This window comes from Crocodylus porosus, unplaced genomic scaffold (assembly GCF_001723895.1).
Source record: "Crocodylus porosus isolate Cpor-Errol unplaced genomic scaffold, CroPor_comp1, whole genome shotgun sequence".
Lineage (NCBI taxonomy): Eukaryota > Metazoa > Chordata > Crocodylia > Crocodylidae > Crocodylus > Crocodylus porosus.
In genome coordinates this window covers 15,878,709-15,890,705 of record NW_017728951.1, presented here as the reverse complement: position 1 = coordinate 15,890,705, position 11,997 = coordinate 15,878,709, and positions in this window count along the sequence as shown.

Below are 11,997 nucleotides of genomic sequence, written 5' to 3'. Positions count from 1 at the left end.
TCTATTATAAAACCAGCTGCAGAACAGGAAAATGGGTGGTGTGATAGGCAAAAAAGAAAAAGAGTAAAAATGTTTAGTCTCTGGTTTACCACTTGCTATGAATTCTCCAGGCTTCCCATGTAATGATAAAGGTCTGTGAGTGTTTGCATGCCTGAATATAGGCATGTGTGTTTAGAAAGTCCATATTTTTAATGCAACTTTAATAAATCTAATCTAATTTAGTTTTTTTTCTTGTTGCTGAGCATTATAAGAATATATTAATTAAGCAGTGCATGGCACCCACCTCAGCAGAAGTCACTGGTGTACATTGGGGATGAATGTGGCTGATTATATTTTACAGGCCAGTTTGTCATCCTACTTCCCTGAAATTACAGTGCCTCCTTTTCACAGAAATGGGATGAAATTTTACTAATCTGTTCAGCTTTGGTCATGTTTTTTTTTTTTATTGCATCCTGTATTACAGTGCTACTCAGCAGGATTCATTCAGGGTACATTCGTTTGTGCATATTCGGTTGAGGTGCATTGGTACATTGGGCCAATATCGGATCAGTACCTATATAAAGAAAATTGGCTATCGGAAATTGGCCTGAAGCCGATAATTTGATAAGTGCCTCCGCATGCATGGAGCTGCAGCGCAGGACACAGGCAGCAAAGAGCACAGCCTGGCAGTGTGGTATAAAATTCACTGTATAAAATATGTAAGCAGTGCTGGGAGCAAGGTCTCCTCCCTGTTGGGACAGCATCTGTCTCACTGACCCAAACGCATACCGGTTTGTACTGTTCATAACTCCGGTTTCACATAGCACCTGCTCTTGGCCACCCAGGGCTTCCCGGGAAGCGTGGGAGAGACCTCTGGATAGTGATACAATGGCTAAAACATTTTGCCATGGGGCAGGTGCAAACTGCCACTGGCAAAATGGGACTACAACCCTGGGTTTCCCATTACCTGGGCAATTGATGTAAACATTAGGCTCTTGTGGGGGAGAGAGTATCTCCTTGTTGCCCAAGCAAGTGCCAAGAACATCAGCTCCCTGTCTTTCTACATGACACCTCCCTAAGTGAATGAAGAGTAACGACATGTGAAGGTACTTGTCCCAAAGTGGCCAAATTTGTGCCTCTCGGACTGACCAGAGCGCCAAAGTCTTGACAGGCCTGAGCATCTAGGCACTTGCCTTATCTGCAAAGCCCAGGCTAAGGGCATAAAATAACCATCTCTCTGCCCATCTTATTTTCAGTACCCACTCCTTGTGGGGAGGGATGGGGGTTGCATTTGGTCTTTGAGATCAGGCCTGGCACAACCCATGGCTTGTGAAAGCATTAGCACACCCTTTTATCCCGTAGCTGGGCAGTTAGTGCCCCCCAGACAGGATGTTGGAGGCTCTGCCTGATGGATTTTGATTCTCACCTCTCAGGCAACTGCTTGAATTGCCAAGCCATAGGACATTTGGGGATAGGGAGAACTGCGTCCACCTCCCCCTGACCCATCCCAGCCCTTTCCCTGCCCTGTCCCCGTCTTTGCCTCACCTCCACCCCTCTCTCTTGTGCTAGCTCTTGCCCGTTCCAGGCCTTGCTTGCCGAAGTGCTTCCACTTGACTGTATTTTGTGAGAAAGGGATGGACCAAGTGATTTCATTTCAGAAGAGAGTTCCAGACCGTGAAGCTCACGTGGTGCCAGGTAACTCCTTGTAGCCCAGAGCAAGGTACCTAAGTTTATGAGAGGGGGCTTGGCTTAGGGCATACATTGTCTTGGCATTTTTCTGTTGATTAGGTCTAATTTAGCCAGCACCCCGCTCAGTGTGTCAGCTTCTGTGGCTCCCCTGCTTTCAGTTACCTTACTCTGTGCATTGTGCAAGGGAATCAATCGACCAATGCAAGGCTGTGGTCTCCACTTAGTGGCTACAGATCTAGGGCGTGCCACAGGCAGGGCACATTTATTCTCCATGTACTATGTCTGGAACAACCAGTAGTGTAGCACAACACTGGGCACACAACAGTAAACGCCCTGAGGTCGCAGGCATTGACATGTGTCCAGGATCAGCTGCAAAAATGGATATGGAAGGTCTCCTAGTGGCATACCGGGGTGATGGAGACCTGACCTTGGGCATCTTTGTAGACCTCGGCCTTGCAATGATGCTCATTTGTGTGGAGTAAGGAGCAGGATAATGGAGTTCTCTCCTGCTGCAGGCTCTTTCTCATGGTACTGTTGCTTTGGTATTTGTGGTTATTTGTAACCCTGTAGCTGCCCTGTTGACCACTTCTACCAAGGCTTGAAGTTTGGTGAGGTAGTAATACCTTTGATCACATTCAGCTGCAGGCAGTAAGCAGCTTCTCGGGGCCCTTGAAGGAAAGGTCCCTCCAGTTACAAACTCCAGCATCTTGTCCTCAGCTATGCCAGTGGCTTGAGCTTCAACCTCATGAGGCAGAGCCAAAGCAAGGCCTGAAGTAAATAGTAAATAGTAGTTCCTGGAGAAACCTTAAGCAATTCCGATCTGTCGTACCCAATAAGTCATGCTGGGTTGGTCATTTTTATGCTGGTGGGAGAACAACTAGGGTTTGAATTAATATATACAGAATTCTAGGCTCGGTAGCTGAAAAGTCCAAGCATTGCTCAGTAAACCAGAGAAAAGATGGTACTTAATGATCCTATCATCCATTCCTTCTTCAGATGGCTTAATCGTTATGCAGCAAATTTGATTATGAGAATGACTGTGTATTGTAAGTTAACTGGCCCCCTTAAATACAAGGCATATCTTCCACAGTAATGCTATGCAGTGCATATGCCCAAGGCTCATTCAGGTGGGCCTTGCAAATCCACATAAAGCCATTACTGGCTTTTACATATTAACCAGTCATCAATTTCAGATGCAATTAAAGTAAAATTACTAGGTCGTTACTCCATTCCCTGACCATAAGTCTCACTGTACTTTTGTTTTTTCTTTAAATAAAAATATTTCTCCTGTGCCTTGGAATCTCAGGCTCATTTTTTGACCCAACGTGTCCTCGGAGAGTTATAAAGCTTAGATTATATAACCTCACATTACCCAGTAATGAACATAGTGAAAGTCAAGCCCAGTGAAATGAAGACAGAGATATGAATTTATGTTTTAATATCTTGCTTAGATAAGTGTAAGTCAGTGAAGGCAGGAATCCCAATAGCTGCTGGTGAGGGCTGCAACTTCTCCAGTATGGAATGATAATAGTCTTTTTTTTTTTTTTTTTAATAAACTGTCCAAGAAGATGACTCCTTGATGTTTGCCAAGGGACAGCTGGTCACCCAATTACCAGTGACATTATGACCTTGTCATAACACGACAGTGCAAGTCCATGTACATACTTAGTCTTGCTCTTTCCTACCGTGATTGCTCTAGCCTTTGGAAGCTAGCGACTCTCCTTTATTATTCAGTCTTTTGCTCTGCAGGCCATTTGCTTTTTCTAATTGAAAATGAGGGTCATAGCCCTCCATTCCAGTTGTTAATGGAGGGGCACAGAACTGGAATCATGGAGGCCTTGAAACAGTCCCTTTGATAGTGGGATACTTGGAGAAACTTCCCTTCACACTCCATGTAATGTTAATGTTCCTTCATATGGCATGCAGACACCAAGTGTGAGTCTGCAGAATTGTCATAAACTTCATAGACTTTTTTCCCTTACTCTTCTGAGCTCTCTCTATACCTGATACACGGCTGAAAGTATGGGGAGAGTGCTATTTCATTCTTGCATTTAAGGATCCAAAGAACCGTAACCACATACATTTCCTACCCACTAAGCAGAACTCTCAAAACAGCAATAACGGACGCTTTAAACATTCATAAGTAGATACCTGAATTAATAATTACAAAGCCAGAAGAGACCAGTGTTTGACCGCCTGCATCACACAAGCTGTAGGATGTCCCTAAATTAATTCCTGGTTGAACTAAAGCAGATCTGTTAGAAAGCATCGTGTCTTGTTTGAAAAATTTCACTCATCGAGAATTCACACCCCTCCGTCAGTTGTTCCAGTGCTTCTTCTTAAACTGTGGGTGCTAGTACCCAGCATAATAGTCTAGTAGTAGATGTGGCGATGGCCAAAGCAATGACAATAATGCCTTTCTGCTCCTGCTCCGTATTCTTCTGTTTATTCTTCTGCTGAATACAAAAGTCATTCGCTGGGGAATGCCTGTTCAGTAACAACAGGTCTTTTTCAAATTACTTTTTCATCCTTCCTATATTCTTTATTTGCAGATGGGTGACTTTATATCAGGTTATTCTGACATCTGATTCACTTGCATCCATCTTACTAAGTGATCCTGAACACTCATTATCAACAACCTGTTCCCTTCGTTACTGACCTGTCACCTAACTTTTGGGCCATCTACAGACTTTATATTTTCTTTCAGCAGGTCAATATATGAAATAACACAAATGTCAAATGTAGCTTCTTGATGATGCTTTTCTACTTACAGTTCCATTTACAAACTCATTATTTAGCTAGTTTTTATGTGGGCTACATGTTCCTATCATGCTGCCGCCTTCGTTAGAAAGTTGCACAACATCAAGTGCCGAATAAGTATGGCACATCGATAGTGTTACTTTTTTCAACCAATTTTGTAATCTCATGTCATAAATAAAATACCAGGTTACAATGATAAGATCTGATTGACATTAATTTTAGATTGATAAGATCTGATTGGCATTAAGTAATATTACCTTCCTTTAATTCTTAACCCAATCATGTATCCGTGGTTTCATTATTTTACCTGGAACTGAAGTCATCCCATTTGCCTTTTTGAAACATTAGCACAATATCAGCTTTCATTTAGCCCTTTGGAACGTCTCCACTGTCCCAAGACGCATTGAAAATCAACATTAATGATCCAGAGTGCTCTGTAGCCAGGCCTGTTAAAGCAAGCTGCCCTACAAGCCTCTATTCCATGCAATCTCTTTGTAATCAAATCCTTAAAAGGATTTACCATAATTGTTTAAGACCTTCCAGCTAAAAAATAGGTGGGTGGGTGCCACAGGTGCTAATGCCAGTTTAGTCTGGACTCACTTTATTCTCTTACTCAAGTTGGGGACTCAAAACCATTTGGATTCTGTGTAGCAGGGAGTACTTCCATGCTGGGAGTAATCAGATGCAGTCTTCTCATCAAACAAAGCACTGATTGTCATTAAACTGGCAGGAAAAGGTACAATGAGAAACTGTTCCCGCTGCCATCGCATTTCTTTAATTTTCCCTTCTGATATTTTGGGTACCCTGGCTTACCTCTTAGCAATTTTCCTGCTAGAAATTACATTATGTTCCACCTCTTCAGGAGGTCCAGTTGTTGAATGCTAAAAAGTCAGTTAACCAATAAAAGCCTTAGCCAGGCTGCCGCATATTGTCTGGCATTGGCTGTTTAGCTGTGTCCATGAATAATGGCCTAACTAAGGAAAATCCAAGCCAGTATTCAGACATTACTTTTCTGGCAATGAGACTTGCTGTGTTATTTCTCTTGTATATGAGCTGAAAGGTCCTGACTCATGTTTTATAACCTTGTTGTTCCATTGCCAAAACAATAGAAATATTACCCAAGTTAAAACGATAGCTGTGATATTTTCTTCCATCTCCTGATTAGTAAGCAGTCGTGGTAGGTACCATTTCAGATGAAAAATTGCATAAGTCACAAGGTCCAGAGATGCAACAATTCTAGCAACACCGGAAAAAAATGACCTGCTTTGTCTTTTTATTGACTATAAATATGTTGGAAAAGGCTGCTTCAAATCCACAGCTGTAACTAGTTAATTATTTTCTGTTCTTTTGTAGTTTATTTTTTTTAACCAACTTTAGGCAAAACGTGCATTGTGGAGCAAACCATCCATACAGTATGTGCTATAATTACTGTTTAGCAATTTCACACTAGCAAAAATTTATTAAAACTTCACGACTCATTAATAGTAAGTGATCATAATCTCTTAATAGAAAAGGAAACTGAGCTAATGATAGAAGCTCTGATTAACGCTTTTGACCTTAAGACATGAAGTCAAGTGAGCTTAATATCATGGGATGTCAAATATAAGGTAATTTTCAAATATAGGTGGTCTGTTATCACAAAAAAGGAAGCGTAAAAGTTTGCGGTTCTACAGCAGATAAATGCTGCCCCAGCTCTAACCCTCTCCTGTAGTTAGCAGCATTTTAATGATCCCATTGACATGTTTCAGGCACAGAAGCGTCTCATTTATAATCAATATTGGAGAAATATAATTATGTTATATAAATATGCAAATATATATTCACTTTGGAAGCCAATTGCAAAACAATACTTAATGTGCCAGAAAACAGATACATACTGGGGACAACACTATGACTATAGACACTATATGTATACACACACACACACACACACACACTAAAACAGTGTGTGCGTGTGTGTGTATACATGCATGCATGCTTACATATATATATATATACACACGCACACATGTATACTTACATATATATGAAAGTATACACACAAAGAGACACACTCTATATACTATATATGCATATATTATAGAAATATATATGTAAGCATACACACACATACTATATATATATAAAAAAAATCATTTTCATAGAGATGAATCTTTTTGATGTCAAAGTAAAATATCATCCAGGAGACTACAACACAGATCATTTACCATTTTCCTAATCACCCGTCAGATACATTGGCAGGGCAGGACAACTGTTTCTGTTTCCAGAGGTATACCTGGAAGATCAGGCTCCATTTACTAGCATCTGGATGCTTTGGATGCCCACAGGGCTCCTAACAACTGATGGCATTTGAAGGCAAAAGGGAAGATGCGCTGAGAAAGTCTTTTCATTGTATAATTAGATACCTAAATATACAGCAACGTAATTTATGCTAGTGCCAAAGTGCTGTTACATGAAAATGGTATTATCTGTATTAGAGAAAAAGCCTTCCAGTTCATTGCTGCATATATTTTTCCATTTTGTACTACTGATGAGACTAAGTCATTCTAAAACTCCGGTCTAATTCTGTACTGGAGGAAGGCTGTGGGACAAGTCTGTACTCCTGACTCCCACTCCAGATGGTTAAATGAGAGAACTTGCTCCTGTAGATATAAGAAAGCAACATCCTTTTTAAATGATAAAGGCTTTTGGAGTGGGCAGTGAGTGTCAGCTCCAAATTGCTGTTCTCCCCACAGGCTCATCACAATCTCAGGGGTTTCCATGCAGGTAAGATCTGCATATTGGTCTCAGGATTCACTGGATGGATCTGATAGGAGACTTCTGCCTTCAGTTCTTTTGAAATTAATAAAGGTTCATTATCTTCATGATAAAAGGTTATGGCAAAATCTATTCCTGGTAACCCAAAATGAATACTTAGGGCATCTAATTTTTTATTAATAGTAAAAGCTTAAGACACTGCATTTTTTCAATAGTTAAAGCACAGAGAAATCAGACAGGCTATCTATGTAGATCATTTCAGGAGACAGAGGGAAACAGGGTCTTATTTATGGTGCTTGGCTAATCCCAGCACCCACCAAATGAGTCAATATCAGAGTGAAATGAGGCTACTGATATATTTAAAACCAAGCACACGACGTGAAACTAGCATTGACTTGGAGAACGTGTTCTCTTCTTCTCACACTGAGGCATACTTTTTCATCTCAATCCCTTTAGCATCTTTTTTAATTCCCTTCTGAAAGCAACAGTAAAGTGCTGCACTTGCAAACCTGCAAATAAATACCTTCTGGTTACTCAACCTCACAGTATTTTTTGATAATAGCTGTTCAGAAGATCGTACGCCAGTTACATGAAAGGCCATTGACTACTGGCCTTTATTTTGTAATGGTACAAAGCAAAGCATAAATACATTTTATTAAAGGGTTGGTTTTTTGTTTTTTTTTTTTGAATTATGCTTCCTGCCTCAAAGCAACAGATCCTGTAGTGTCCTTTCAAAAAAGAAGCTCTGTGCAGTAAGAGTAGATTAACAGTTCCCCCCCTCCCCCTTTTCTGCTTTATTCCCGGCTGCTGCTGTGTAATTTAGTTCACAATTCATGGCCATGCTGGGGAGGGCTGTACTTTGTATTCGGGTCCAAGTCAGCATGCGTATTGCCAAAATAATTGCATTTATTTTCACCAAAGATTGCTTCAGGAAATAGCACTCATCTCACTGAATGCAAAACAGAACCAGACATGAACCTGTCTGTAATGCAGAAAGGCTTGCCTTGCCAAACACAGAAACTAGGTAAGGGCCAACCATTACCTAGTTGGCAGCTTGGGTTCAGCATTGTGTAGGGGTTGTTGAAAAGTATCTTCTAAAAGGAAGATTGTAGGAGCGTGTGCATATTTCCGTCTGTCCGCACTGAGGGAGGGTGTGCAGCTGCAAAGCTATATCAAAGGCATCTAAAAAGAATCCCTAACCAGTTTAACAGAATGACAGGAAGCCAAGTATCCATAAAAAAAAAGAATGAGAAAGGCCCCCTTTCCAAGTTGGAATAGTCTTCTGTCATTTCCCTCTCTATTCTTTTGCCTACCTGGCAGTGCCAAGCTTTCCATCTTTGCCCAGGAATGACTGAGCTTTAATTACTAGCTTGCTCTCAATCGAACATCCCGTGTGTGATCCGTAAGGTCCAAAGGTTCGAACAAAACTCCGTGGACTAATGGGAAGGGCTACTGCTGGTGTTGGCTGGGTAAGAGATGAGCCGTGATATTGCCATAGCCCCGGTGAATCCAATGTGCAGTTCTGGCATCTGTATTTTTACAAGGACATGGGTAACTTGAAGAAGATGCAGGGAAGAACCACAAAAGTTACTTGAGGCCTGGAGGAAACTTTGAATTAGGAGCCCTACACTGTGCCAACAGTGTGCATTGGCCCAGGTATCCCCACCGCAGCCCAGCTACCTGCTCCTGCTCACACTTTCCAAACCCACCAATATGCTGTCATGGACACCTATTCTGTGGTGTCCTTCGACATTGCCCCAGAGAGCCACGTGAGGAAGGAAGCTAGGGATAACCTCAGAACAGCCTTGCTGCTGTTTTTTCTGGCTTTGGGACACAAGGAACAAGAGTGGGTCCGTGAGGTGTGTCCTGTCCCAACTAGGACACACTGCCACCCTGGTGTAGAGGTAACGTTAGTGCTCAATCTGGTCAGCTTCTCAAAAAAGAGTTTGAGAAGTGACTGGATTATGTTGTGCAATGGAAAGAACCGACCAAGCAAGTGTTATAGGATCTTCATTCTTCGGGAGAGAAATACAGCACGACTTGATGACCCCAGTGAATTCTCCTGAGAGCTAAGGTGCACCTTTCCAACCATGAGTGTAATGAACCAGTGCCGCAGACTACCAAGGGGAGCGGTAGATTTTCCATCGTCTCCAGATCAAGGCTGGAAGTCTCTCTGATGGGCTCAGTTCAAGGGGAGCTGGGAAATTTAAGGACCTCAGATGTACAGGAGGTCATACCAGAGAACTGAGTGGTCCCTCCTAGCTGCAAATTCGACGATGGTAAGAAGTGACAGCTGTTGTGCTTTAGTGCTTAAGCTGGGCAATGAACTTAGAGACTTACCACATGTTGTTAAATTGCTGTGAAGTTTGAAAATGGATGAGCGTTGCAATAATGTTACTGCTTCCTAGAAACCTTTGTAACTGCATCAAGAACATGTGCTTCAAGTGTCCTAAATATCTGAATTTCCACCTTCCTTTTCTCTGTTTTAGAGTAGTTTCTTCTCTTTGGTTTTAGTTTTGGACTGACAGCTATTAGCCTGTTTCAGAGCTCTTTATCTTGGAAGACAGTTTTCTTGCTTCTGCTCTTCTTGAGGGAAAATACAAAATTGTGCTTTTTACTGGCCTGATATTGTCTGTGTATGAGAGAGAGAGAGACAGACCAGGGACAGATGGCCACTGTTGTTCCTGTCTCTCAGTCGTTTCCATCTGATATATCCTGCTCATTGCAGTTTTGTAGGCTACAATATACCAGTACCACCAAGGAAGACAAAGCCAGCAAATGAACAATTGTTTTTAAAGGGCAAGGCATTTATTATTTAGCCTCCCAGACCAGAATCAAACGTAAAACCAGAAGAACCAAATTAAGCCTTTACTGGGCTTAAAAACTTTACTCGCAGAGAATCAAAATTGCCCCTTGCTGGAGTGCGCCAAGACAAAACAAATGACCAGGAAAAACCACAAAAGTAGGCTTTTCATTAAAAAAAAGAGAACAATGTTTATTGGTGGGATTTTCTTTCGGATATGTACAATACTAGTGCATGAGCATTATGCTGACAAAAAATTCCAAACATCACAAAGTTACTTCCACAGCCTGGAAGTCCAAACAGCCAAGTCCTTAGTCGGAAACTAAGTCAACAGGAACAAGTCAATAGTGGCTTTTTGTGTTTTTGTTCTTTTTTTTTTTTTAAACAACAAAGTACCTGCCAGAATGACTGTGCAAAGACCTGACACGTAATAACCTGCAGTGAGATGTACAGAAATCCATAAGACAACATAGAATTTACACAAGATAACAAGGTAAATATTTGTATAAGAACTTCCTCCAAAAGTGGAAGCATGTGATAGCTGGCTAGTTTGGGAGGGGGGGAAAAGCTGGAAAGTACTAGCACGGGATGCCCTCAATTTGTAGTCTACATTCACAGCAAACGTCGAGTCTCCTAGCTCCGACGGCTGCCAGTATCCAGCCTCCCATCTGCAATTAATCCCTTTATCATCCTGATATAATAAAAATACATTTAATCCAAACTTCTCGTTCCATTTTCTCTCTGCTGTAGTTCTTGTCAACTTGCATTATACAAATATAACACAAACTGAGACATACCCTCAGGAAAAAAGAAACACTCACACAGTTTCCCAGCATGAGCCAGATTAATCACAGCTAATCATTTTAATACTAAGCGATGATACACATAACATCATATAAACCCCATTAAGCAAATTCTGTGGCGATAACTCTTGACGGGGGTGAGGGAAGAGAGAAGTAATTGTCAAAAAATTAAGCACTGAATGTATCCTGGTGCTCTAACATAGTTTTCTTTCACTGTTTGGCTGTAGCCTGCGTCTTACTTATCCAGAAACAGTGCGGTGCACAGAGAAGAGCTAACACGCCTTGTGCATATGCCTGATCTCTACAGTGAATTCTCCAGCTAATACGATGGCGATTTGCTGTTTAAAAACTGTTTTCCTTCCATTGTTACCCATGAATACTCTTCTCTAGGCTGCTAAACAGACTGTAGATCAGATAAAAGTGGTTTCTGCATCCCTGAACGCCAGCGCTTCACCCACCCATTGGTGTCTGCATTGCGGCTCCTGTCCTTGCACCATGTACTATCTTCACAAATTGTTAAGGATTTGGGGTGCAGCCTCTAGCAGAAGGATTACTAAATCTAGCCAACTAACAATGGAGTGAAAAGTGTCTGTGTCTCTCAGCTTGTGATACTCATGGGAGCAGACTTACCTGTTTCAAAAAGCCACCAGTCTCAAAGGGCTATAAACATGCATAAAATGAGCAAGATTTCTCTCTTTCTACCTACCAACCTGTTTCCAGTCTCTTTTGTTCCTGAGCACTTTAAAGGCTGCAGGCTTTGCTAGTCAGGCAAATGCTGCGTCCGTCACCCATCGCTTTTGTGTCTTCAGTCTGTCTGCTGCCTCGCACCTGGGCTTTCAGCCTCCGTCCCCTTTCTCATGCACACATTCAGGAGAAGAGCATGACATTTTGATAGTTTGAAAATTACCTTGGTTTCATCAGGTTTTCTGGCTTCTGTGCCTGACAAAGTTTACATTTCCTAATGGCTCAGTAGATATCTTTTAAGGCTCCCAATGAAGGGTAAGCATGGTGGGCAAAAATTGGTTTCTTATGCTTGCTGTATATTGTGACCATAATGGGTGAATGGCAGTGAGCGTGCAAGCTTGGATGGACTTATTTCTCTGTTTGAGTCTGTAAGAGAGAGCCTAGTGTTTTGCTGTAAGTGAATTCAGCACTTGCTTTGACAGCCCAGTTTGTGCCTGTACAATAAACAGCACAGGTAGAGGC